At 43.5% G+C, this 23,679-nt stretch overlaps 1 long non-coding RNA gene and 1 pseudogene across 2 annotated transcripts; one reads left to right on the top strand and one right to left on the bottom strand.

Annotated features, from left to right (window-relative positions):
• The first annotated feature begins 195 nt into the window (after positions 1–195).
• On the top strand, positions 196–3,678 carry LOC132476281 (NUT family member 2G-like; annotated as a pseudogene).
• A 79-nt stretch (positions 3,679–3,757) lies between these two features.
• Positions 3,758–23,453, bottom strand: LOC132484435 (uncharacterized). 2 transcript variants are annotated; one of them, XR_009531192.1, is made up of 3 exons: positions 23,374–23,453; positions 4,228–4,353; positions 3,758–3,965 (listed from the first exon to the last, which is right to left on the bottom strand). It is a non-coding gene; the product is annotated as an uncharacterized LOC132484435 (long non-coding RNA). The 2 variants fall into 2 exon arrangements; XR_009531193.1 differs by lacking the exon at positions 23,374–23,453 and adding an exon at positions 5,887–5,979.
• Between the last annotated feature and the right edge of the window lie 226 nt (positions 23,454–23,679).

Genomic DNA, 23,679 nt, shown 5'->3' with positions numbered 1-23,679 from the left:
AGGAGAAGGGCTGTCGCTCGGAACAGGGACCCCGCAGCCCAGAGGCCCTACAGTCCTCCAGAAACCCCTCCCTCACCTTGAGAGTTTGGGTCTTCTGTCCTTCCTCCACCAGGAGCTCTGCCCTCCCCTGACATGAAGGTCTCAGGACGGGGCAGGGTGAAGCTGTGAGTCCAGTAGGGGTCCAACTCCGGCCATATGGGCTGGGCCGGGGAAAGAGCTCCACCCGCCAGCCTGCTGCTTCCTTCATGGTGGCTGACGGCGGCCACTGACATAGATTTGGGACCCCCTCTCCTCATGAAAAGTGGCCTGAGTGGGTACCCTGGCATCCCTGAAGGGGCTGGGGAAGCCAGCTGTCGTCAGCCCAAAGGTCTCTGGACCTTCCAGTGTTTGCTCCACGGTAATCCCCTTGGTTTAAGAAACAAAACCAAACAAACAAGCGCCTCTCAGAGGAAAGGAAGGCCTGTCCTCTAAGCTCAGCATCCACATCGTCCAGCTTGTCCTGAGCCCTGTCTCCAGGTCTATGTTCCAGGACTCTCAGTCCCAACCCAGGGTCCTGGATTCGGGCAAGGACCCCTGTGGGGAACACATGCCTGTTCCAGACTCTGGCTGTCAGCCCTTCATGTGGCTCTGGATGGGGGGCATGAGGAGGGTGCCCCCTGGGTCAGCCACGTGTCCCGTTGACCTGGTTCAATGCAGCGACCTGGCTCTATGCTGTTGAATGCTCTCCAGTGCTGGTGAGGCAGGAAGGGTCCCAGATCTTGTATCAGTTCCAGGAGCAGCTCTCTGCTGTGGACAGCACCTTGCAGGGCCTTGACAGCGCCAAGGCACATCCTCTCCCAATCCCTCATTCTTGGCTGCCTTTGTTGGGCTCCAGAACCCAGGCCATTTTCTCAGGGTGGCCTGTGCCTCCGTCACCCCCCAGGTTCACGGAATTTGAGGCCGAGGAGGAGATGCAGATTCAGCAGTTGCAGTGGATGCACTGCACGCAGGGCCTGCCTCCTCCAGCCCCACCGAAGCTGGATCCTCGGGGGCCCCCAGCCCCGAAAGTGGGCCTTCAGCCAGCCACCCAGGTTCCCACTGGAGTTGAACGCACAGGTAACAGGGGCCTAGGGTTGGCCACTGTTCCCATGTGGATCATTTTCCTTCAAGACAGGGGCACTGGTCTTTCAAGCAAAACAGCCACCGAGGCGGGGGGTGCGGGGGTGGGGTGTCAGATGCCCTTTGTCACTACGGGGTATTGACTTGGTCAGTTTTGTAACTTCTCTCACACCTCCCTGTCAAAGGACTGCACACCAAGTCTGCCTAAGAAGTGGGCTTGATGGGGACACCCCTGGAAAATTGGAGGTTCCCCACTTCCTTACATGTGACTCTCTTAGATGCCCCCCTTACCTCCCCCCTCCAACTGTGCATGAGGTTTCAGGTGGCCCTGAACCCCCACACCCACATCAATGTCCCCCAACAATGCCCTCACCAGCGTGCGCTCGGTGGTCAGGAGGTGGACCGGGAGCCCCTCACCTTCCTTCCCTTCCTCCTGCTCTGCCTCAGCCTGTGCTCCCAGGATGTCCGGCCCCAGCGCCCAGCCCTCCCACCCGAAGCCACACAGGTCCCAGCGACCCCCGGAGCCCAAGGCACCCGAGGAGATTCCACCTGAGGCTGTGAGGGAGTATATGGACATCATGGAGGCGCTGGTGGGGCCCGTCCACTCAGCCACAGGCGACTCAGATGGAGAAAGGGGAGAGGACGGAAATGAGATGCAGCAGGAAGAGGACGGCACCTACTCGGACCCGGATCTCTTAAACTACATTGACAAGCTGTGTTCCCAGGAGGACTTTGTCACCAAAGTAGGCTAGGCCCGGAGACTGGGGTCTACAAGATGCCAGGGCATGGAACACTCAGCACCCAAGATCTGGGTTCTGCTCAGGCCGTTGGGACTTAAGCTCAGCTCCTTGTTCCTGAGCCTGGTGTTAGGGGAGGTTTACGCAGATGTTTGTGTGTATATGTTTGTGTCTATCTGTGTGTATGCCTTTGTGTCTGTGTTTGTGCCTCTGTATATGTGCTCTTTTGTGTGTGACTGTGTATGTGCATGTGTGCGTGTGCGTGTGTGTGTGTGTGTGTGTGTGCTGACCATCCCTGCCTTGTGGAGGAGAGTGGGGTGGGTCTCTGCTTTTCACTTTCCCTCCTGGTCTTCTTGCCTCACAGGCCACTCCTGGCCAAGGATGCTCACAGCCTCTTCTTTCTGTTCTAGGTGGAGGCAGTCATTCACCCTGGATTCCTGGCATATTTGCTTTCCCCAGACCCACAGCTGGATCTCTTGGCCCTGGAGAAGGAGCTGGAGCAGGAGGAAGGGCTCACCCCCGAAGAAGTGAGTCAGGGGAGGGAGAGGGACACTCAGGGAGCCAGGGGACCCCACGGGAGGGGGAACCCAGGTGATCCAGGGAACAGGGGAACCCAGATGACCCAGGGGAGCCAGAGGAGGGAGGGATCCCCGGTAGAACAGGGGACACAAGAGACACCCAGGAAGACCAGGGCACGGAGGGACCCCAGTGAACAGGGGAGAGGTAGGGCCCCAGAACAGGAGGGCCACATAGCACTGTCCATCCCTCCCCTGCCTGGGACGCCTGGCATGGGGAAGGGCCCGTTTTGGGGTGGGTGCAGTGCAGGGTGAAAGGAAGGAGAGGATGGGCATCCGGGAGGGGTGGGAAAGACACAAAGCTGGGAATCAGGTGCAGGAGGATGGCAGGACTGCCACAGTGTCTGTATTTGGATTCGAGTCCTGGGGTCGCCCGTCCCCTCCTCCCCCCCAGGGCCATTGTCCCACTGCCCAGTGCTCCTCCTCTCACACGTGTGTGTGGAGTCGTCACTGTCCTCCTCCCTCCTACCAGCTGGTGCAGAAACGACTCCTGGCCTTGAAAGAGGACGACGGTGTGCGGGCAGCCCCGAGTCAACAGTGCACCCGGAATGCGCTCAGGTCCTTCTGAGTCTGACGCCAGCCAAGGTGCCCACAGGCACGACCAAGACCCCCATCTAGGGGTCAGTGATGAAGCCTGCCCACCAGAGATTGATTCTGAGGCTCTTCATAGGCTCATCCAAACAGACACTGACCTGTGTAGGCCCAAAGTCTTTGTTCCCTGTCGAGGACATCAGGAGGTCTCTCCATTCCGGGCCGGACGGCCCTCCCCTCCCCAGGATCAAAGGCGCACTGGCCCTCTCCTGGGACCCAGGGATGCATCTCTTCTCAGAGAGGCCTCTCCTGTTCGGGAGGCCCGAGGGCCCAGGGACGGGTCCAGTGAGGACGAGGAGGAGCTCTCCAGCCTGGCCTTCCTCTCTGGCTCTCTGCAGAGCCTGCTGCCTTTCTGGCTGTCCCAGAGTCCTGTGCATGCCTCAGGCCTGGCCTCCCCTGGAGGTTGGGGGGCCCAGAGTGCTCCTTAGGCCCCCTCCTCTCAGAGAAGAGGCCTCAGCCCAGCTCCACCAGCCGCTCCCAAGTCGAGGAAGTGGGCTCTGTGTGGACGCCCAGCCGCTGCTGAGAAGCTGCCCATCCCCGGGGCTGGCCTCGGCGTCTCTGGGAGGCCAGCCTTGGCTCTGGGTCTGGCTCACCCCTCACAGACCAGAAAGAGAAAACGTGACCCGTTTGTCACAGAGAAGCGTGGGTGGAGGAAGAAGCAGCACTGCAGCCAGTAGGGAACAGCTGGGCCAGCCCTCCAGGGGAGCCTAGGGCTCCTCCTCCTCCCAGTGCTGATCCTGGATGATGTGCGGGGAAGGGAGGGTGGGCAGGACCACCAGGGTGGGGAGGGGGAGCGGGATTGTGGGGGGTTAGGGAGGTGGGGGAGGTGGGTGTGGCCAGGTGTGGGTGGGAGGAGGACCTTTGGAGTGATGTATGTAAATTGTGAACAAAGATCGTTTTCGTGGGAAATGCTCTCAGGCCACTGTCATCTTGTTGGTGTTGAGCTGCTCCACAGAGAGCGATCCTGAGAGGAAGGAAGGATGAGGGAGGTCACAGGAGCTCTGGATCTACAGGTGGCCACACCTTTCCTCCACATAGACAAGGACTCCTCAGGCTGCTCCTGGGAACGCACAGCTCTCACTTGCCCCAGGGACCCCCTCATCATGCCCTTCTCTAACGCCTGCTTGGCTAGGGCCCTTCTGGGGCACCTGTACCATCTGCTGCATCCCTGAACCTTCTGGGGAGGCAGAGCTGCTTTTGTGCCTTTCCGCCCTCTGGACACTCACCAGTTTCTAGGATGGAGCCTGGAGACAGCCCTTGTCATTATGGAGCTTCTCTCTGCTTCCCTGAAGTGGCCAGGCGACGGCGCTGGGATGACCCTCCGCTCATCCAGGGTTTCCTGTGTGGGTGGCCTGACCAGAGAGGAAAAATCTTGGCCATGGGGACAGGACTGTCTGCCTCATCGTAGCGGGAGCATCCTCTAGTCCCACTGGGATTATTGCAATGTGGAGAGTGGTGGAGGCCGCTACCTCTTAATCCTAATGAGGGTGCTACAAGGGGAATGGGTGTGGGGAAATTCATGGGGCACCCGTTAAAGGTGTGTATAAGGGAAAGGACAGTTGGGCCCCTTTGTGGAACTTGTGGGATTTCTGTGCAGCAGCATCTCGTTCAACTGAGGGAGGAGGACCCATCTGGCTGTGGCTGTGGGGACTGGCGTTAGGGGCCTACGGGTCTGCAAAGACACCCCAGAACTACTGTCCCTTCCCTTTCCACCCATGGCTGGACATGTGTGTGTATTGGTATCAACACTGGTTTGTATCCCCATAGAAAACAGATCCTCCTAACAAACTATGACCACGTTTCACAAGAACAGCTTGCTCACAGGGGCAGCAGGGGGTGGGAGAGGTGTCTGTGGCCCCAGATCTGAGTGGGAGCTGGGATCCATGCTGAGGAGTGTGGAGGCCTCAGTCACCGTCCTGTGGGTGCCGGCAGAGACTTCGAATCATCAGAGCAGGGGAAATGACCCGCTCATTAGAGTGAGAGGAGCAAACAACGAGGGGCAGGGAGTAGACCCCTGCTGTCTCCCAGAAGTGCCTCCCCTCCCAGTCTGCTTAGCCTCTGTCACAGCCTGTGCTGGCCCACCTCTGAAGCCCCTTCCTCCTAAAGCACTGAGATGCTCTGATCTTTTATGGACCTGCCCTGGGCCTCACCCCCCTTCCCTGCTGGCCAAAGGCTCTTCTCCTGCTTCTGAATTCTGATTCCTTCCCCAGGACCCAGGCAGGTGTTAGGACAACAGAGACTCCCTGAACATGACCCCTACACCACCAGCATGCAATACTGGGGCCGCAGGCTTTCACAGGTGGCCTGACTCTCTGCTGGACCCTGCAAAGAGCCTGGAGAAGAAAGGGGCTCATGTCTCTCCACCTCCACAGAATCTGTAGGTCAGCCTCACAGGTCCTTCTCTGTCCAGGTGGGCAGCACATATGTGCTCCCAGCCCTCCCTGACCCTTTGTGAAAGAAAGTTTTTGCAGCTTAGTAGTCTGATAGTAGTCAAGGTGTCTCAGGGCTTGTTCCTTTTGAAGCCCTACAGGAGAATCTGTTTCCTTTCCCTTTCTGTCTTCTAGAAGCTGCCTGCATTCCTTGGAATTAGTCCCTTCTTCCATCTTCAAAGTGCATCACTTTAATCTCTGCTCCCCTCATCACATGGTCTCTCCAACTCTGACTCTTCCTGTGGCCCTCCTATACAGCTCTTTGTGTTTATATATAGCCCACCCCCAAAATTTATGATCATCTCTTCATCTCAAGATTTTTTACTTAGTCACAGCTGCAAAGTCCATTTTTCCATACAAGGTAACATTCACATATTGTTATAGGAGGGGTTAAACACGGACGTTTTTGAGGAACCATAATTTACCCTACTAGAAGAAATCCACAAGAATACCTACCATCAGAATCCACATGAATAATAGACTATGACCAAGTGGAATTTATTCCAGGGATGCAAGCCTTGTTCAATGGTAAAAAATCATCAATGTAATCTACCATATTGAGTCTAAAGAAGAAACACATACTGTCACACCAATTAATACAGAACAGGCATTTAACGAGATTCAACACCCCTTCACATTAAAAATGCTCAGAAAACTAGGAATAGAAGGTCACTACCTCAACCTAATAAAGAACATCTACAAAAAACCTACTTCTAACATCACATGAAATGGTGAAAGAATGAATGCTTTTCCCTGAGTTCAAAAACAAGGTTAGAATGTCCACTCTTATCTTAGTTTTCAACTTAGCACTTTAGATTCTAGTTAGTGTAGTACAGCAAGAAAAGGAAAAAAAGAGGCATACATATTAGAAAAGAAGAAATATAACTGTCATTATTTACAGATGACATAATTGTCTACATAGAAAATTCCAAGGAATGTATAAGTAGACTCATAATAAATTATAATAACTTGCTTTAGCAGGATCTCAGAATATAAAATCAATACATAAACATTAATACACAACATTGATCATATTTCCATATACTAGTAACAAACTGAACGATTGAAAACCAAAATTTAAAACATATTAAATAGGTTCCAGTTCAAGATGGCAACAGACGAAGATCCTGAACCCACCTCCTCCCACAAACACACCAAATCTACAGCTACATATGGAAAAATTTCCTCTGAAGAAAACTAAAAGATGGTGGAGCAACCCCTTCACAGCAGGAAAACCAGAGGGAAACCACATCAGAACAGGTAGGAAAGGCTGAGACACAATTTTGCCATAAACCCCATCCTTGGTGTGGAGACACACAATTAGGAAGGAACTCAAAACCTGGAGCTTCTTCCTGAGAGGTGAAGGGTTTGGACCCCACATTGGGCACTCCAAATTTTAAGGCTGGCAACTGAGAGATAGACCGCCAAAACATGTGACTTTGAAGACCAACAAGGCACATCCCATGAGACCCACAGGACTGTGGTGAACTGAGGAACAGCTCTTAAAGGGCCTGTGCACAGACTCACCTGCCCGAGGGCCAAGTGCAGAAGCAGCCCTTTGAAAAGCACTCTGACTTTTTGTGAAAGAGATTCACTTCCCAATTTTAAAGCATTAATCTGAGAAACAGGGGCCTGCTGGAATACTCCCCAGGGACAGAGGCTGGCGGGTGCCATCTTCCTGCGCTCTCTCTGCCTTGATAAAACTGAAAGGTGCCATCTTTTTTCCCCTTTTTCCTTTCCTGCAGGTGACAACTTTGTGCTCCAGCCATCTGGCTCCTTCTTCCCTGCTCTTCCTCTGTCTTGCTATGTATATATTTTTTCCTTCTTCTTTTTCTTTTTTTCTTTTCCCTCTTTCCCTTTATTCAAATGGTGTCATCTTTGCACTCTTCCCACCGCCTCACTCCAGCCAGTAAGCATCATCTTCACACTTTCCTTCTGATGTGCTCCAGAGAGCCAGAATCTCCAAGACGGGAGATCCCGTTTTTGTGGCCTCCACTCAGGGGATGCTCCTTGATCACCTGGCTCTGGAGGCCAGCAGGGATTTCTTTTCTGGGTCCCATGGGACTGTAACAATTGGAGAGACAGTTCTTTGCAGGATACCACCCCAGGATGTACCATTACAAATTAGACTGAGACACAGCCCCAGCCTTTACATGAAAAAGGCCTATTTGCTAGTAGGGACAAGACTTAAGAGCAGGCTTCAGGTTCAGCACACATCTAGAGGCTACGGATGTGCTCTCAGGGAAGGTAGCCTGGGGGTACCATCTTTCCACCCTCACTGTGCCTTACTACAGTTCACTGGTATCTCCCAGAATGGAGCTTGTACACTTATCTGAAGCACTGTTTTCTTGTGACTGCTCCCCAGGGAACACCTTCAGGTTGCTTGCTTCTGGGGCCCAGCAGGGCTTACACTTGCAATCTCACAAGACTGAATATGTTTGCATTCTTTAAAAGCTGTTACCAAATTTTCTGGCTTCCTATCAACCTGAATCTAGGTGCTGCCTGAGATCCTCCCCTTTGGGATGCTTATTTGTCTTGGCACACCCTCAACTGCTGGGATGGTGTGCCATGTCTATTAAAAATAAACTGCTTAGACAATCACAAAGGTTTGAAAGGCAACCAAGAGTAGACAGGGTTAAATGACAAGGTTCATCTGTCACACAGCTCTTCAAGACTGGGAGATGTGGCTATTTCACTTAATGCATAGAAACCAACACAGAGAGTCAAGCAAAATGAAGAAAGAGAGGACTATACTCCAAAAAAAGAACAAAATAAAACCTCAGGAAAAAATCTTAATGAAATGAACATAAGTAATTTACTTGATAAAGAGTTCAAAGTTATGGTCATAAAAATGCTCACTGAACTCAGAAGAAAATGGATGAAAACAGTGAGAACTTCAACGAAGAAACAGAAGATATAAGAAAGGTCCAAATAGAAGTCACAGAGCTGGAGAATGCAATAACTCAACTTAGAAATATAGTAGATGAAGCACAAGAAAGAATAGGTGAACTCAAAGACAGGTCAGAGGAACTCATCCAATCAGAGAATAAGGAAGAAAAAAGAATGAAAATAATGAATATAGCTTAAGGGATTTATGGCACATCAAATGGAATAACATTCACCTTATAGGGACTCCAGAAGGAGAAGAGAAAAGGGGGCAGAAAACATTCATAGAAATAATATCTGAAAACTTTTCCTAACCTGGGGAAAGAAACAGACATCCAGATACAGGAAGCCCAGAGAGCTCCAAAGCAGATCAACCTAAAGAGATCCATACCAAGAAATATCAAAATTAAAATGTCAACGTTAAAGATAACAAGGGAATCTTAAAATCACCAAGAGAAATACAACTTGTTATATAACCTGTTATATACAACTTGTTATACAACTTGTTATATAACGGCATCAACCTAAAAAGCTTCTACACAGAAAAATAAACAATCAACAAAATGAAAGGGCAAGCTACAGAATGGGAGAAAATATTTGCAAATCATGTATGTGATAAGGTGTTAATATCCAAAATATATAAGGAACTCATAAAATGGCTATATATATATATATATATATAGATATATATATATAGATATAGATATAGATATAGATAGATTTTCAAACAATTCAATTAAAACTTGGGCAGAAGAACTGAATAAAATTTTTTCCAATGAAGACATCCAAATCACAAACAGGTTCATGAAAAGATGATCTACATCACTAATCACCAGGGAAATGCAAATCAAAACTACAACAAGATATCACCTCAAAGAGACTAAGAGGTAACAAATGTTGACAAGGATGCAGAAGAGGAAACCCTTGTGCACTGTTGGTGGGCATGTAAATTGGTACAGCCGCTATGGTAAACAATATGGAGTCTCCTCAAAAAATTAAAAAGAAAACTAGCATATATTAGCAATCCTGCTTTGGGTATATATATATCCAAAGAAAATGAAATCACTATTTCAAAGAGATATCTGCACTTGCACGTTCATTGCAGCATTATTCACAATTGCCAAGAAATGGAAACAACCAAAGTGTCCATACATGGATAAATGGATATAGAAGATGTGGTATGTACATAGATGGAATATTATTCAGCCATGAAAAAGAAGAAAATCCTGCCACTTGCAACATTTATGGATCCTTGGGGCATTATGATGAGTGAAATAAGTGAGAGAGAGAAAAATAAATACTGTATGATATAACTAAATTGTAGACTCTAAAACAGCCAAACCCTGAGAAACAGAATAGAATGGTTGTTGCCAGGGGTTGGGGTTGGGGGAAATGGGGAGATGTTGACCAAAGGGTAAAATATCCAGTTAGCAGATGAATTTCTGGGAATCTAATCTACAGCATGGTGATTGCAGTTAACAGAACTGTATTATATACTTTAAAGTTGCTAAGAGAGTAGATCTTAAATGTTCTCATGGAAAAAAAGAAATGGTATTTATGTGAGGTAATGGAGTTGTGTTAACTAGCTCCGCTGTGGTAATCATTTCACAACATGTAACATACCAACAAGTTGTACACCTTAAACTTACACAATGCCGTATGTCAATTACATCTCAATAAAGTTAGAAAAAATACAGAAAACAGACTGTTGCGCAACATTCAAGCAAAAATACTAGTTTTGGACTGCTTTTTCTTGAATGTAGTCATTGTTCCTTCTTGAATCTGTTTTGTATCACATGATAGCAGACTCATACAGGCAGCTTACTTCTGATCAGGCACAGCCAAAAAGAAGCAACTGATGGTATATGGGAGTTTAGGGATAAGCTACGAGATTTCTCCCTTTCTTCCTCTACTTTGTGAAGATTCTCCAGCAGCAACTGTGTAACTTCCACGGCTCCAACTCCAATGAGACAGAACTGGTATGGTCTGCCATTGATGATCATTTAACCTGGCCCTGGACTCCTTTACAACCCTCTCCTTAACTTTGCCTTTCCAGCATAGGGGTAAAAGTAAATTCCTGTTCCTACTAATCACTCCATTATCTAGGTGGCCCTTCTTTACTTCTCAGAAGTTTCATCACTGGTGTTCTTAATACCCTGTACTAAATTTATTTGCTAAGATTTGAAACAATTTCTATTTTATTTGTTATAGGCAAATACAGTATAATAAAATTTCCAAGTATTAAAAAAATTAGAATAGACATGAAATCTCAAAATGGGGAAATATTAGCCACGTTTAGGAAGAAAATGTACTAATATTATTGGAGGAGAGAATTCAGGAATTGGAAGATAACACTAATGAGTTTGGAAGGTATAAGACTGTGGAGAAGTTTGAATGGTGGGCTTCATGCCACAGGAAATAGGGAGTGAGTCAAAGTTCTATAAAGATTGTGCTCACTTCAGCAGCACATATACAAAGTTTTATAAGATTAATCTGAAAGTGGTAGGCAGTTTGGAGTATGTGATGGAGTGATGTCAAAGAAAAATTGCACCAGATGGTTAAACAGGCAAGGAGTACTTTACTCAAGATGATTCTGTAATAGGGGAGAGAGACTGAACTCCGTTCTGCTGAAACAAAAGGCACGGAAGTTTTTAGATGCCAGGATGAGCTGTAGGAAAAATAGTAGAGGATGCTGGGGAAGAGGTTGGTCAATATAATTAGACCATCTCTGTTTGCTTTGGCTCTTATCAAAGTTAGGCTCCTATACTCCCCACAGAGACTGGGAACTAGGGGCAGTACCTTTCTTGAAGGTTATATTTCAAAGAGCTGACTCCCAGGTCCTTGAGAAAGACATTTCTGGGTTGGAAAATTATCAAGTGACTAGGAGAAAATTTACATCTCAAAGGGGCAGAGAAAGAATTTACAATTTCAAGTTTCTTAAAGTGAATGTTTTCAGAAAAGGGAGGTTAAGGGCCTATGGTAAAGAAAAAACCTGTCTGAAGTTTAGCCAACTGAGGGAAACATTAAGGCCATCTTGATCAGTAGTTAAAATTAGCATTACCTTCAGGAAGGTTATTTTATAAAGGCATGATCTATAGGAGTAAAGAAAAGCAATGCTTTAGAAACTTTATCAGAAGAATCAAAAGTAATTGTCTGCTAGTTAGATACAGGTCAGGAATGATGAGAAAGGGCAGTTACAAGGTAAACTCAACTAATGTTCTCTGTGTTGTAGCTTTAATAAAGATGAAACACGTAGAAAAAAAATAATCCATTGGTACACGGTGAGAGCCAATTGGATGGATTGCCCAATTAGAAATACTTCTTTATTTTCTAGTCATTATCAGTCAAGGATTAACAAACCTACTTTTATTAGATATACTTCTGTCTAGGGATTGAGAAATAATTTTTTAAACTTAATCACTACTTTATTTCTGTGAGATTTTTAAAAATATACTTTGGGGAAAAGTAACCGAAGAGTGATATAGCACTGAAACATTGAAGTGAATGACATAATAAGATCCTATCTTTCTCAATTTAAGGAGAAAAAAAGAAAGGGCAAAAGAAATGGGCAGAAAGTAAGTTGACCTACCAGTCATTGTGTCAAGTGTTTTCATATATTTATCTAATTTAATACTCACAAAACAATGAGACATAAGGAAGATATTTATCCCATTCCGTAGATGAAACTCTGTTTACAAAGTAATATATCAACCAATTGTAGAGCTGACCCTTGAGTTTAAGGCCTTACGTCTGTTGAAATGCAAGAGCCAAACCCTGCTAGTACAAGGTGCTTAGAATAGGTAGACTTCAGTGAGCAGGAAAATTAGAGCATGCGTGAACTGATGACAAGTTCTGCTGATCTAGTAGCTTTGTGAGATTTGTCTAGATTCAAAGGCCCTTGCTCTCCTAAACCATCAAATTATCGGTGGTCTCCTTCTTAAACAACCAATATTTGCAGAGCTATTCAGACTTTGGGTCATGGTATTTTTTCAAGGATTAACTATTATCACTGGCTTTTCCAATTTTAACTTTAGAAAGTCCTTGCTTTTGTTGGAAGCAATGTTAAATTTTGATGCAGTTGTTTGCAGGGATGAAACTTGGTCGCCCTCTGGAGGCTATTCTCAGGTCTGACTACCATACCTTAATTGTGAGAAAGAAGTCAGGTCTTAACAATTTAACAACTCATTTTAAATGTGTGGAAATTATGTATATACATTATACTTTTTTAGAAGCTACAGAAACACTGAGTTCAAAATGCTCAAAATATTTTAAAATGCTGAATTAAACGTTTTATGGCATAGCATGTTTTGAATTCCTGTTCTCCCTTTGGAAATGGAGATGGTCATCATTCCCCTTTTATCATGCAATATCTATAATGGGACTAAAACCGTTATTTTTCCTCCCTTATCATAGGAACCCATGGGCAATTAGTTCTATAAATTGAATGATAAAGCATATGACACAATACTATACACTCAATTACTACCAAGATCTTTCATTTTAGGTTTAAAAAAAAATCTCTAAATTTCCAATTAAAAAATTTTTTTTCTTTCTCCCAGAGATAAAACATCGGAACTTACAAGAACCCTTAAAAACAGAATGGCTCAAAGGATAAAAAATGTTTTGCTCCCTAATTCATTCTTTTTCAGTTTTCTTGTAGAAGGTGTATTATACCAGTTAGTGAAAATTATACAAGGAAAGTTCTTGCCATATACTGGTGACAGCTTTTCTACATAAAGTAAGCAGTTAAGGGGCTTCCCTGGTGGCGCAGTGGTTAAGAATCCACCTGCCAATGCAGGGGACACGGGTTCCAGCCCTGGTTCCGGAAGATCCCACATGCCGCGTAGCAACTAAGCCCATGCGCCACAACTACTGAGCCTGCAATCTAGAGTCCGTGTGCCACAACTATTGAGCCTGCGCTCTAGAGCCCATGAGCCACAACTACTGAAGCCTGCGCACCTAGAGCCCATGCTCCGCAACGAGAAGCCACCGCAATGAGAAGCCCGCACACTGCAACGAAGAGTAGCCCCCACTCTCCGCAACTAGAGAAAGCTCACGTGCAGCAACGAAGACCCAACACACAGCCAAAAATAATAAATAAAAAATTTTTTAAAAGCAAGCAGTTATGAGCTGCTATAAACCTACTGTTTCTTCCCTTGATTTAAATGAATTTAATTCTTTAAATAACTGAGCAGGTAGAGAATTTAGACTCAGCCATTATTAGATGTACCTTATACAACCACAGTGGTATAAAAACCCTGTAACATGAAAGTGTTGTGGAGGTCCTTCTGGTCTTCTGAGACCGCGACACCCGTACCTTCATGTCCCATTTATAAATGGTCCTGTATAATGTTTGGGATGCTGAAATATTTCATGAGATAGATACACCATGCGTATTATATGCCTTCCCTATATCTCTCTCAACTACATCCCTCTAATGAGTTGGTGCAGCTCCAAGGCTCTATCCAGTAACAAGGTAGTGTCAGGCAGTGCTTGTTGTACTCACTGGCTTTTAATCCTCCAACTGCCTTGTAATCTCCTCCTTCACACCTGGATGCTTAGAAATGGCATATTTCCTGAGGAAGAGGTTTCTAGGGAGTCCTGTATACTTGCTTGACATGGGGACAGGAGGATGGAGGAACAGAAGGGAAGATATTGGGAAGGTGAACGGGGTTTTTTTATATAAATTTTTATGCCATAAAAACTATAGGTACCAAGCAAAGCAATCAGGGAAATTTATATTCATGCATTAATTTACCACTTACAATGATGAGTAGATAGAGAACATTAGATAGATTAAGGAAGTATCTAGGAGGTAAAATGGATAAGACTGATAATGGATAGGATATAGTGGCTGATGTGAGAGGTTGAACTCAAGGATTATTGTTAGGTGCCTGGTTTATACAACTGGGTGAATGGTGTCACTACACGCTAAGACAAATGAAAATGAAGGAGGAGAGATTCGGCAGTTTAGGGAGACCATGAGTATTTAGCTTTATGTATATATATATATATATATATATATTTTTTTTTTTTTCCTTTTTGCGGTATGTGGGCCTCTCACTGATGTGGCCTCTCCCGTTGCGGAGCACAGGCTCCGGATGCGCAGGCCCAGCGGCCATGGCTCACGGGCCCAGCCGCTCCGCGGCATATGGGATCCTCCCAGACCGGGGCACGAACCCGCATCCCCTGCATCGGCAGGCGGACTCTTAACCACTTGCGCCACCAGGGAGGCCCTTTATGTATATTTTTAATGAACAGATTTAGATGTTAAATAGGCAACTGGATTTACAGAATTCAGATTAGAGGTCTCAGGTACACAAATGTCCAAACTTTATGGAGTTGGTAACTGAAGCTGTGTGTTTCTGTGAAATCATATTACGAGTTCTAGAGTGAGAGGACATAATGGCCTAGAACCGAATTTTGAAGAATTTCAACATTTAATGTGTGAGGAGAAGGATATGTACCTGCAAAGAAGATAGAGAATGAACTGCCACAGAGATTAGAGGAAAACCAGAGGAGTTTTTGGGTCAAGGAAAACCAAGTCTCAAAGACAGAAGCTAATCCTACTTACAGGTCAAGTAACTGGGAGATAAAATTTTTACATCGCATCCATGGATTTGGAAATAAGTTATGAAGTAACTTTTTATTGGAGTAATTTGGGAGTGGGTTGAAGCATGAGAAGGAAGTAATAAAGTGAAGATATCAAATATAGATAAACATTTATAAACAGCTTTATGGAGGTACAGCTGATGCACAAAAAATGGCACATGTTTAATGTACACTATTTGATGAGTTTGGACATATGCATAAACCCATGAGACAATTAACACAATCAAGGTAATAGACATATCTGTCCCCTCCAAAAGCTTCCTTGTGTCCCATTTTTTCTGTGTGTGGTAAGAACACTTAACATGAAATCGACCCTCTTAACTAATTTTAAGTGCTTAATACTATTGTTAACTACAGACACTCTTTGTACAGCAGATTTATCGAATTTATTCATCTTGTATAGCTGAAAATTCATACCTGTTGAACAACAGCTCCCCATTTCTCCCTTTCCCCAGCCCCTGGCAACCAACATTCTATTCTCTGCTTCCAGGAAGTCTGATTATTTTAGATACCTCATATAAATGGAATTATGCAGTATTTGTCCTTCTGTGACTGGCTTATTTACTCAGCGTATTGTCCTCCAGGCTCATCCCTGTTGCCACAATGGTAGAACCTCCTTCTTCTTTTTTTTTTTTTTTCTTTTTGCGGTATGTGGGCCTCTCACTGTTGTGGCCTCTCCCGTTGTGGAGCACAGGCTCCGGATGCGCAGGCCCAGCAGCCATGGCTCACGGGCCCAGCCGCTCCGCGGCATATGGGATCCTCCCAGACCGGGGCACGAACCCGTATCCCCTGCATCGGCAGGCGGACTCTTAACCACTGCGCCACCAGGGAGGCCCCTTCCTTCTTCTTTTAAAGTTGAAAATATTCCGTTGTAAATATATACTACATTTTTTGAACCATGCCTCTGTCGATGGACATTTTGGGAAAAGCTTCTTGACATTGATCTTGGCAACGATTTATTGGCTATGACACCAAAAGCACAGACCACAGAAGCAAAAATAGACAAGCAGAACTACATCAAAATAAAAAGCTCCTGCACAGCAAAGGAAACAACCAGCAGAATGGAAAGGTAACCAATGGAATGGGAGAAAATATTTGCAAATCATATATCTGGTAAGGGGTAAATATCCAAAATTTATAAGGAATTCCCACAACTAAGTAGCAAATAAACCAAATAACTCGATCAAGAAATGGGCAAAGAACTTGAATATACATTTTTCCGAAGAACACATATGAACGGCCAAAATGTATATGAAAAGGTACTCAGCATCGCTAATCATCAGGGCAATGCAAATCAAAATCACGAAGAGATATCACCTCACACCTGTTAGGATGCTTAGTTTCAAAAATATAAAGGTAACAAGTACTGGGGAGAATATGGAGAAATTGGATTTCTTGTACACTGTTGGTGGGAATACAAAATGGTATATAGTCACTATGGAAAACAGTATGGAGGCTTCTCGAAAAATTAAAAATAGAACTATCATATGATTTAGCAATCCTACCTCTGAATGGATTTATGTATATATATGCATGTGTGTGTGTATATATATATGTATAAGGGAACTGAAATCAGGATCTCAAAAGGATTGCACTCTCATGTTCACTGAAGCATTATTCACAATTGCCAAGATATAGAAAAACATTTTCAAGAATTATTTTAAAAACTGTGCCTTTGAAGAAGAGATAGTGTGGTAATTAGTAACAGAAGTCAGGTGGAGAAAGGTGAGTTTGGTTTTGCTTTTCTTTTTTGCTTTACTCTTCTTTATTATTTTTCCCAATTTGGAAGATTTTAGAATGTTTAAAAAAGATAGTGGAAAAGATCCAGATTAGAGAAGGTATTGAACAAAATAAGGATCCTTAGAGAGTGGAAGGTGACACAATCCAAATCACGAGTAAGGGAATTGGGTTTAGTAGGAATAGAGCTTCTGTTCTGTTAAATTACCAAAGGAGACAAAGATGGGAGCAGATGTAGTAATTCTATTATATTCATTAAGAGGAAAGTTCTCCTAATGTCTTTTCTTTTCTTTTCTGTGAATTAAAAGAGATTATCTCCTGCTATTATAGCAAATGGTGGGGACATGGCCATTTAAGAACAGTGCAATAGCTGAATCACTTTGTTATACAGCAGAAACTAACACAACATTGTAAAGCAATTACACTCCAATAAAGATGTTTAAAAAAAAAGAATAGTGCAGAGAGAGAGAACGCACTGTAGAGAGTGGGAAATGATGGGTCCAGATTAATGTAGCAGAATTAAAGGGCAATATTAAAGGATCTTTTAGGTTAGTGATCATGAATTTATAAAGGAAACAATCTAAACTATTATACACTTTACTTGGGAAGACTTTGAAAGCTGGAGATCAAGAAAAGAGAAAGCAATGGTTTGGGTTGGTCCAGCATAATTAAAAGACACTGGAACGGGGTAGGGACAAACACACTATTAGATAATGGACATCGGAATGTAAGAGAGTAAGGAGAGATACAAAGGCAGTATCAGGAGAGAGCAAGGGAGTAAACAGACCTGCTTCAAAGTACTATCATAGTGGTGGGGTATTTGAACAAGTGAACTGGAATGTGAGAAGTTATTGAAAAGGGATGGCATATTTGTGTTAATAATTTTTAAAGACTATTTCTCTTTTTCCAGCTCTGATTTTTATTTTAGAGGACTGACTCCTGAAATCTCGGTTTCCCAGGATTCACTGACAACTAGCTTCCAGTTAATTTTGAGTAAAGGAAGGACTGGTGAGAGTTTGGAAGAAGGGGATAGGGGAGAACCCAGAACGACCTCTTTCTTTGAGTTGTACATACAACTGAGGCTTCGTCTCCCTCATGCGTCCAATTCCTCCTGCTCAAGGGCTTCTCCCTCCATGTTCCCAGCACCCACCAGCAGTCTCTACATTCATTACAGTTCTGCTTAGGGGATTCAGTCTTTCCAAACTCTAGGTTGCTTTCCTATTTCATTTGACTCCAGCTTTTATAACTTTTGAAACAAGCTCCTTTTATTAAAAACTACTTTCTAAACTTCCTGAAGCAGATTTCCTGTCCTGCATGAGTAATCCCAGGAAAAAGATGCTCAAGATGGGACTCTGGAATGAGGTTTTGAGCTTGAATGTACTAGTGACTCCATTGCCAATGCAAAGACAAGTGCTTCTTTCGAGTAGTGGAAGCAATAAAGAAATTACCAGCAATAAATTGCCAGCAATATTTGCTTTGAACATATTGCCAATTGAAGACAATACTTTTACATGTCAAGTGGCAGCTGATTTTGTCTATTATGGCAGTAATAACTACAAGCACTACGGGGACCATTAGCTGCTTCTTATGGCACCAGAGAGCTTACAAAATGAAAATGTTTAAACTTAATGTTAAAAGGTGATAGGTGTTTAAACTCTCAGATCGAGGCATGGGAAGACACAGAGAGCCACACTGAGGGCCTTAAAATTTTCTCATGTCTTATAGCCATACAGCAGACATGGCTGAGGATCAAGTTTCAAATCTAAAAGTGTGGGTTGCAGAATTAAAATGCAAGTTCAATGTACATCTGTGCTAAGTCTCACAGATTAATATCAGGACATTGATCAGGAAGAGTTGGGTATTAAGATAAGGATATATTGAGTATTTAGGGTAAGTTCAGGTAAGCAGACTCAGATTAATATGAAATTTTTTTTTTTTTTTTTTTTTTTTGCGGTACACGGGCCTCTCACTGTTGTGGCCTCTCCCGCTGCAGAGCACAGGCTCCGGACGCGCAGGCTCAGCGGCCATGGCTCACGGGTCCAACCGCTCCGCGGCATGTGGGATCTTCCCGGACCGGGGCACGAACCTGCGTCCCCTGCATCGGCAGGCAGATTCCCAACCACTGCGCCACCAGGGAAGCCCAATATGAAAATTTTTAACCCCAATCTTCCTGTGGTTTCCTCACCAATGGAAGCCACCCTTCTTCCTCCCCATTTGAGGAAACTAACCTTCCCTTGCTTAACACATCTCTAAAGACCTCATTTAAATAGGTTAGTTTTCAAGGAAATTTCTACTTTTCTCAAGACCCACCCACATCAGCACTTACTGCATCCTAACCTATAACTACAGTCAGATTCCACCAGGGCCCAGGAGGCAAGTATAATGTCCACCCTGGTAGGAGTTAGCATATACATAAAAAGGAATGCTATATCCTGCTAATGTGTATCAGCAGAAACCTGTAGAATGTGTGTGTGGCGTATGTTTTTTTTGTTTGCTTTTTTTTTTTTTTTTTTTTGTGGTATGCGGGCCTCTCACTGTTGTGGCTTCTCCTGTTGCAGAGCACAGGCTCTGGACGCGCAGGCTCAGCAGCCATGGCTCACGGGCCCAGCTGCTCCGCGGCATGTGGGATCCTCCCGAACCAGGGCACGAACCCGTGTCCCCTGCATCGGCAGGTGGACTCTCAACCACTGCGCCACCAGGGAAGCCCTGGCATATGTTTTATAAGTGTTAGACTGAGGAAGATGGAATATGAAGTTGGAAGGGGTTGAATTTATTATGAAGAACTTACCTGAGATTCAAAGTATTAGCTCTAGCTGATGGAATTGACTCTAATCTTTGGCTTGTTTGGCTGACTGAAACATAGATTCAATAGTCAGCAACATTCAAAGAGGGCAAGATGCCATAATTTATCTGACGGAATGTAGACAAAGGAATCCATGTACTTAAAATGAGAATGTTGGAGTGGATTAATTATGTAAAACCCACTCAACTATCCCACATTTATGCCCCCACAGAGGTCCCCGATAACATTCTTCTTCAAGACATTCTTTGATGAGACAAATACAAGCATCCTTGAAAACCTCTGTGGCATCTGTCTTCTGTGGGCTAAAGATGACAATGCGGGATAGCACCAATGAAATGGCCCCTGTGCTTTTAACAGGAATATGGGGTTACAGAGTAGCAGAGGTTAAGTGGTAGCATTTAATATGAGAAACAAGGTGAGTGCAATTATCATAAAGGTCAGCAGGGCAGAGTGGCAGTATTTTGACCCAAAGTGATTTCCAGCAGTAACAGATTAAATCACATTTACACTGGGAATTACACTGATGAGCAGGCTTGAACTGTATAAATGAAAATAAAATTCAAGCACAATGAGTAGAAACCTGCATTGATTTTCCAGGAATGAAAATTACAGCCTCGCCCAGAGCTAAACCAGAGATCAGGTGGCTACAATAGCTTCAGAAACTTTGCCGCAACACTGTCAAAAGTGTAGAGTGTGATTTTTTTTTTTTCTCCAGGTCTACCTCAAAGGGGTTTACAATTTTCCAGGGGGAATGTTTAGAAAGAAAAGTGGAAAACTCAGAATTTTTCAGAGATTATTAAGATAAATTTACACACCTGAGGTTCCAAAACATCACTGTGGTCTTCAGGTCATAATAGGGCTTATGGAAGCCATGTGATAATTGGAATTTTGACACAAGTTCACCTCACTAGAAATCCTGTGCAGTGACTTACACTACATTTCCCCATATCTGAATGTATTTTTGGAGTACACATACTTGGAAAAAGACAGAACTCTCAACCCAGGTAAGTGCTATTAAGAACTGCTACTGCCTGACATCCATTAGGATAGCTATTATTAAAAACAATAATAAATAACAAGTATTGGCATGGATGTGTAGAAATCTGAACCCTTCTCCATTGCAGTTCCTCAAAAAATTAAACAGAATTACCATACGATCTAGCTATTCTACTTCAGAGTATATATCCAAAGGAATTAAAAGCAGGGATTTGAACAGATGTTTGTAATTTCATGTTCTTAGCAGCATTACTCACAATAGCCAAAAGATGGAAACAACCTAAATGTCCATCAACAGAGGAATGGAACAACAAAATGTAGTATATACATACAATGGAATATTAATGACCCTTAAAAGGTAAAAAATTCTGACACACACTACGATACGGATGGACTTTGAAGACATTATGCTAAATGAAATAAGCCAGAACCGAAAACACAAATACTGTGATTCCAGTCATATGAGGTACTAGAGTAGTCAAATTTATATAGACAGATAATAGAATGGTGATTGCCAGGGTCTGGGTGCAGTGATGAATGGAGAGGTGTTGTTTAATGGGTACAGAGTTTCAGTTTGGGAAGATAAAAAAAAGTCCTGGAGATGAGTGGTAATGATGGTTGCACAACAACGTGAATGTACTTAATGCCACTAAATGGTACACCTAAACATGGTTAAGATGGTAACTTTTATGTCATGCATATTTTGCCACAACTGGAAAAAAATACATAGGAAGGGCCAAGTGGAAGCTCCTGGAACTGTCCCTACATGAAAACAATACCAAAAAATAGCAATAGCACATATCTGGGGAATTTGCAGAGACTAAAATAACCATGCAGATGGTAATCTCCATCACCTGCCCCATTTAAATAGTCTGTTTGGCCTGTAAAAAAGGCAAATAAGTCATGGATAATGATTGTTGATTATCATAAGATAATGAGGTACTAATTCTAATCAAAGCTGCTGGATTTTATGGGCCTTTTTCTCCTGGAACAAATCAAAACATCTCTAACTCCTGATATACAGCTATTGATCTGGCGAATAGTTGTCTCCACATCAAACAGCAAAGATAATGGAGCAGTTCACTTCTATCTGACAGAGACAGAAGTACACTCAAACTTTGTCTTACTTGAGTGCTATGCCAAGTCTCCTGATGTCTATAATATTATAGTCCATAGGGAGATTAGTCATCTGGATATCACAAAAGCATTATGATAGTCCATTGTATTGATGAGTTTATGGTGATTGGACATGAGAAAAAGTAGGAAGTACTCAAGTTGTGTCAGTAAGATACATAGATGTCAAAGAGTGGGAAGTAAACTCCATGAAAATTTAGGATGTCAAATATATCACAGCTTAGGTATGATAATGCACACAAACAGAAACCAACCTCCAGAAAGCACTGAAGATCATGTTGATTTGTTTTAAAGATGGAGGCAGCACACAGCTAGGATTCCGAACGATTTGTTACACACTCCCTTTCCTAAATCCCATTCCTGATAGTGACTGCTCTTTCCTTTGACCTCTTCTCTCCTGTCCTCACCCTTCCTTTATTGTTCCCTATCCTTCTTACCCCTCTGCCCTCTTTCATTCTTCCTCATAGAGAATAGCCTGGGCTATTATTTGTATTCTTTACATTCTTTATATCTCTCTCCCGTCCACCCCCCACCTCAACAAAGGTCTTGTACCAATTAAGAAAGTAAACATTTCAAGTCTTCAGAGTATTGAGAGGAGAAAGGTTATGGGGAAATAGCAAATCCTGACAATTTAAATATTCTCTGTGTATCACATAAGTATATTTATCGTAAATAAATTCATACATGCAATAATAGTACAAATAGAAAAGACTTCCAAGCTACCAGACTGCCAAATTCTGCATGAGATACAAAATCACATACCCATACTATCTGCTTTTCAATTTATAATTAAAACCACGGGGCTTCCCTGGTGGCGCAGCGGTTGAGAGTCCGCCTGCCGATGCAGGGGACACGGGTTCGTGCCCCGGTCTGGGAAGATCCCACATGCCGCGGAGCGGCTGGGCCCGTGAGCCATGGCTGCTGAGCCTGCACGTCCGGAGCCTGTGCTTCGCAACGGGAGAGGCCACAACAATGAGAGGCCCACATACCGCAAAAAAAACACCCAAAAAACCAAAAAACCAAAAAAACCATGTTACCGCAGAATTTTAAAAATAGCATTTTGATAATTATAAAAGAAAAAATTATAACTACATCAAAATTTTAAATTTCTGCACTTTTAAAGACACCATTAGAAAATGAAAGGGAAAGCCACAGATTGGAGAAAATATTCATGAGATATATATAGATATAGATATAGATATATACATAACAGAGACTGGCATCCAGGATGTGTAAGATGATCTTACAACTCAATAGTGAAGTAGTATTTGGGGGAAAGTGTACTGAAATCTGTAATTGACTTTGAAATGTATCAAAAACATTAGATGGATTGATGGAAAGATAGAGAGATGGATAGATAGGTAAATACATAATAAAGAAAAACATTAATCATAGCATGTATGTGATAGGCATATGAGTATTCACTATAAAATTATTTCAACTTTGCTATATATTTAAAATTTTCCATAATAAATAGTTGGAAGTACAGCTTTTCATCAAATGCACATAACTGGTTTTCAGACTGCACTTCACAAACTAAATATGAAGCAATAGGATATTGTTACTGTATCTTTTTTTAAAAAATGGGTGAGTGACTTCTGGATTTTCTAAAATATGTAATGAGCATCTTCAGACAGAACAGATCCTACCCTGACCTCTACTTGGTAAAATCTATTTGAAAGTTTGTTTTCCCTCTTCTTACCCTTGAAATGACTCTGGGGGGAGATTTTTAACAACGGTTCATCTTTAAATCACATATTAAAAACATTGTCTACCTGTCCACCTCCTTTGGAAGGCTCCAAGGCAAGTTGCAGACATCATGGAGATGACATTTCTACAAAGAATGTATCTTCTTCTCTGTGGGGCACAGTAAGATAACATTTTAATAGAGAAAATATATAAATACATCACTGTTTCCACAGAAATTAACATTTGCTTCCTATATTTTGCAACCCAGATCAATAAGAGTGGGACTTTAAAAGGGCAAATGTTTTTCCTATCAAACTTTCCCTCTTCAGAAATGGGAAAAAAAAAGGTCAGCAAGATTTTATCCATGAGTAATGTGTTTTTATGTTTGTGTT

The sequence above is a fragment of the Mesoplodon densirostris genome, chromosome 2 (genome assembly GCF_025265405.1).
Source record: "Mesoplodon densirostris isolate mMesDen1 chromosome 2, mMesDen1 primary haplotype, whole genome shotgun sequence".
Classification (NCBI taxonomy): domain Eukaryota; kingdom Metazoa; phylum Chordata; class Mammalia; order Artiodactyla; family Ziphiidae; genus Mesoplodon; species Mesoplodon densirostris.
Note: the sequence above shows the minus strand (reverse complement) of the source record. Positions and strands in the feature narration are given on the sequence as shown.